This window comes from Camelus dromedarius, chromosome 14, assembly GCF_036321535.1.
Source record: "Camelus dromedarius isolate mCamDro1 chromosome 14, mCamDro1.pat, whole genome shotgun sequence".
Classification (NCBI taxonomy): domain Eukaryota; kingdom Metazoa; phylum Chordata; class Mammalia; order Artiodactyla; family Camelidae; genus Camelus; species Camelus dromedarius.
Genome location: NC_087449.1, coordinates 22846398 through 22850857, shown reverse-complemented (window position 1 = coordinate 22850857; position 4460 = coordinate 22846398). Strand labels below are relative to the sequence as shown.

The window sequence follows — 4460 nt, the reverse complement described above, 5'->3', positions numbered from 1 at the left end:
CTATTAAAAAATCAACAAATACACATCACTTACTTTGAAATTATCTGTACCTTTGAGATGTAACCTGAAATCATTTCAGGGATGATTCTTACTTTTTATAAAAAGTACAAAAAAAATTCTGAAACTAGAATTCGGGCTTCAAAATATCAACTTATTAAAGCCATGATTCATTCATTTTTTTTTCCATGTCAGTCATAAGTTCTCAAGTCATTTCAATATGCGTGGAACTTGACAGATATTTGAAAAATAATTATGTTTTCAATTAGGTATTTGCTCAAAGATTCATTATATGCAAATGAGATATTAGCACTGTACTTCAGGTAAGTCAGATAGATGAATTAATTCTTTAAATCAGCAGAGGTCAGAAAATAGGAAAGTACAGTGAGCCTAGCTCAACTGTTAACTTTAAGCACTGTGAAACATCTTATCCTCAGAAAAGATCCTATGAAATAATCCACCTACACACAAATTAAAACATTCTCTAAAGTGCAAAAACATCTAAAATTTAAAGAGGTCACTGCCTAGGTCTTAGCCAACTGATGTAATAACAGAGTTGAAACACGAGAGGGCAATGAAGATTTAAAAAAAAAAAAAACTGGATCCCTTAACCCAAGCTTCCTGGAAATAGTTGCACATTTTCACCCAAATTATAAACATCTGTTACATGAACAAAGATACGGCGATTATTTGAGAATAAAATTTTAGATAGCTGATCCATCGAAAAGGATAAAAAGATTACCATCTAACATTTGTCAGCCACAAGTTCTGTCACCTTTGGAAAAGATGAATACTTACTCTGAGATACCAGAGGGTAGGTACATAAAGGAACAAATAATTCTGATATACCTAGTAATCAGACTGTTCTCCACTAAGACTGAGTACTAGGGCAACTGAATGTCTAAACATGAAGTCCACACATACAAACATAACATATTGCAAAGTTGAAATTCACTCCATTAGCCATGACCAAAAGTCAGACAACTAAAGACTTTTGGTCCAAAAGTAAAGAGTATTTCCTTTATTTCTTTCTTTTTCTCTCCATTTTTCTACCTAAATTGAGGGGGTGACAGGAGCCAAGAGGCCAAGTAAAAAAAAAAAAAAAAAAAAAAGCAGACTGCCATTATTCTGTGAATAAAGGAATATTTTCTCAAAATAATTCTAAAGCAGTTTCAAGGAAGAAAAACATGGGTTTTCAGAATTGTATTTTATAAATACTAATAAACACTTTAAAATATAAGTTTTATTTCTTCTTGGAAATTACTCCCTATAAATGTACATTAAAAAAAATTAAATCAGAAACATCTATTTTTTAACAGGTTTTTCTTACAAAACTGGAATTATTTTAATTTTAAAACAAGTGACTGCAGGTGTTCATACTACAGTATGAAAGGATACTACTGCATTAGTAAGAGAGAGAAAAGTGATATAAAATGCTTTCCTCCAGAGAATAAACCAATTGTAAACTTAGTTCTTCTATAAGAAAAATGATACAACTGAGAACAATTTCTTCGTGACGCATGCACTACATACTACTATCTAGAAAATCAAGTACTTCTAGCAAACTAGGATACAAAAAACGTGCTTTTTGATCTTGTGGCGTACAAATGCACGCAGCAAAAACAAGTCATGTCTCTCTTACCTACAGACTTCAAGTGAAAATGCGACGATCTTAAGCCTTTAAGTATCTGATTATATATTAAATAATTGGAGGAACCATGAAATGAGCTGCTGGCATGCAAAATATCTGATAATACTTTAAAAGTAAAATAGTTTAAATAGGTTGTTTAATTAATTTTTCCTTTAAAAATAATTTATTTTTGGATCACAAAATATAGGGAAGACACAAGGGCAATGCCTGTGATTCCAGGTTGTTTAATTTAAATCCACTGGTCTTTCACTAAAGAGCAATTTTTTTCTTCCCCAACTTGAAAACCACAATGCAACTCAATGACATTATAAAAAGTGCAAATTTGACCCAACTGTCTTGTTACTAAAAACGTACTGTCAACAGAAGATGCCAAATGTCAACTACTACTTTTGTCAGAAGTACAGAGAACGTATACCTGCATTTTACTGCAAAGCTTTGCTGTTAACAGCGTTTAAAAACTAACTTGTGCCAAGATCAGTAGGAAACCTGGACTAAGGGGGTTACACATTTTTTTTCTCTCTAGGAGAAATAAATTGGTTAGAACAACAAGGAAAAGCCAAGACGACGGCCTTGTGCCAAGTCAGCCCCAATTCTCACAGAAAAGCATTAACTGTGAGTAATTACAGAGGGGGTGACACTGTTTTACCCATTCCACGCACTGGCCTCTGAACAGTCGTGCTGCAGAACCTCAGCAGGTCCATGTAAAAGCAAAAACCTGATACAGACGGTATGGACACAAGAATGCAGAGAGAGAGAGAGGAACAAACTTTCTCATCCAACGCTGATGGGGATTTTAGTTCAAAACGGCTCCAAGAGACTAAAAATTTACAAATAAATGCACTATCCATTTAGTATTTAGTAGAATATAATATTCGACACTATGGGCCTTTCCCCTTTTACACATGTACTCAGCATACACACTTAAGTCCAACTGTCTACTCCACAGTTGTTTTACTTTAGATTTTGCTCTAGAGTTAATTTTACCCCCCTAGATTTTGGATTTCATAGTCTGCCCACAAGTAAGTTTTATTCTGTTACTGCACCCTTTCAGAATAACCAGTCAAAAATACACCAGCTGACTTCTAAACGATCCACCCCTAGCTAACCATCTCTAAAAACCCCGGCCACCTCCAATGAATCTATGATTTCCTCATTACTGCCAGCATTGCCGTTTAAAAATGCCGGCTCTTAGTTCTCAAATCCCCTCAATGGACTGCTGAAGGGGGCAATACCAAAGACTTGCACTGACCTCCACTTTTAGAGCTTTGAGCTGTTCCAGAAACACAATCCCACTCCTCTTTTCTGCAGAGTCCAACATTCTCAGCTTCTATTCCTACATCAGGAAAAGGAACACAATTCTATTGTAACACAGTGGTACTGTACTCATTTAAGTGCTGTCTCTTAAACTGTGATTTAATTTGGCACTGTTTACATCTTGTATCCTCAGATCAACAGTATTGTTCCCAAAGTCTGACTCTTTTATGTCCCTTCACAACATGAATCACAGTCACTTCCACAAAGTGCAATCTCAACAAATATGCAACAGAATTCATTTCACAGGGATTCTCTAAACAGGTTATCAACAAAAGTTTATGTTTAATTCCTCCACCTACATGTCTACAGGTAAGGCATTCGACAGTTTCTCATCTATAAAATGAGGGGATAGTATTAAATGCCCAAGTCCCTTTCAGCACCATGACTGAGGCTCGTTAGACAAAACCAAACCCCAAAGACAATACCATCTCCATTCAGGTCAGCAGTGTACCTTTTTTCGGGAGGAAAGGGGTCAGCAACTTGGTGGGCTGACCACCAGTGGAGCTATGATGTAGGGGGCAGAAACTGGATGCAGAGAAAGAGAAGATAAACAAAGGCGAGTGGTATGACTAGATGTCACCAGACGTCTTGATTGTTACTGCGCCACATACTGTTCTCGGATATATTTTGGTATGCCCAGGAACCTTTCACAAAAGCAGCTCTAGCCAGATATGTGGGGCCCTAAGTCTTCCCACGACACCCCTTCCAGTGCCCTGGCCATTGTTATTGACCTTCCCAAGCAGGGCACGCCTCCTGCAAAGAAATCTGCAGGGCAGTCACTCTTCGGTCGCCTGTTTTGTAACAGCACATCTTGGGTCCCCTAATCTCTACATGGAAAATCGGAGCAGAAAGTAAATGGTTGACAAACATGAAATAACTGTTTCATGCAGTCACCTCTTTCGAAATTAATTCAGGAAGGAAAAGGAGCAATGTTATAGGCTAGTGCTGTCCCAGAGAAGTAAAAAGTAAGCCACGTATGTAATTTTTGATACTCCAGTAGCCACATTTAAAAAAAAACTAAACAGGTGAAACTAACATTAATAGTTCATTTAATGCAATATACCCCAAATACTATCACTTGAACATGTAATTAACATAAGAAGTTAATAAGATACCTTACTTTCTTCTTTTGTACTGAGTCTTTGAAATCCAGAGTGTATTATATACTTACAACACATCTCAATTTGGACACTAAATTTTCATCAGAAATAATCTGTATTTAGATTTCATAAAATTTATAGCTTAAAAAGTAGATGCATATGCCCAAGCTGTTTTCAAACATAATGAAGTTTTCCAATAACCTGAGTCGAACATCAACTTTTTAAATTAAGTAAAAATTTACAACCTGTTCATCATCACCCTAGCCAGATTTCAGGTGCTTCACAGCTACACGTGGCTAATGGCTACAGTATTAACGCAGGTACAGAGAGCCCTGTCTCTATCATCTGGATTCTTTTAAATTGGAACTCTTCACCCAGCAAGTCATTCTACAGCACCC

The 4460-nt window shown here is 36.3% G+C and overlaps 1 protein-coding gene and 1 pseudogene across 2 annotated transcripts in view; both read right to left on the bottom strand.

Moving 5' to 3' along the window:
• LOC116156904 (cytochrome b-c1 complex subunit Rieske, mitochondrial-like) overlaps nt 1–4460 on the bottom strand; it is a 49538-nt pseudogene that overhangs the window by 38408 nt on the left and 6670 nt on the right. Inside the window, exon 4 of the transcript XR_004140835.2 lies at nt 2898–2981. The product of XR_004140835.2 is annotated as a cytochrome b-c1 complex subunit Rieske, mitochondrial-like (transcript). The remainder of the gene's footprint in view (nt 1–2897; nt 2982–4460) is intronic.
• The window catches only part of JAK1 (Janus kinase 1), a 210376-nt gene that overhangs the window by 203750 nt on the left and 2166 nt on the right, over nt 1–4460 (bottom strand). The gene's annotated exons all lie outside the window — the stretch shown is intronic.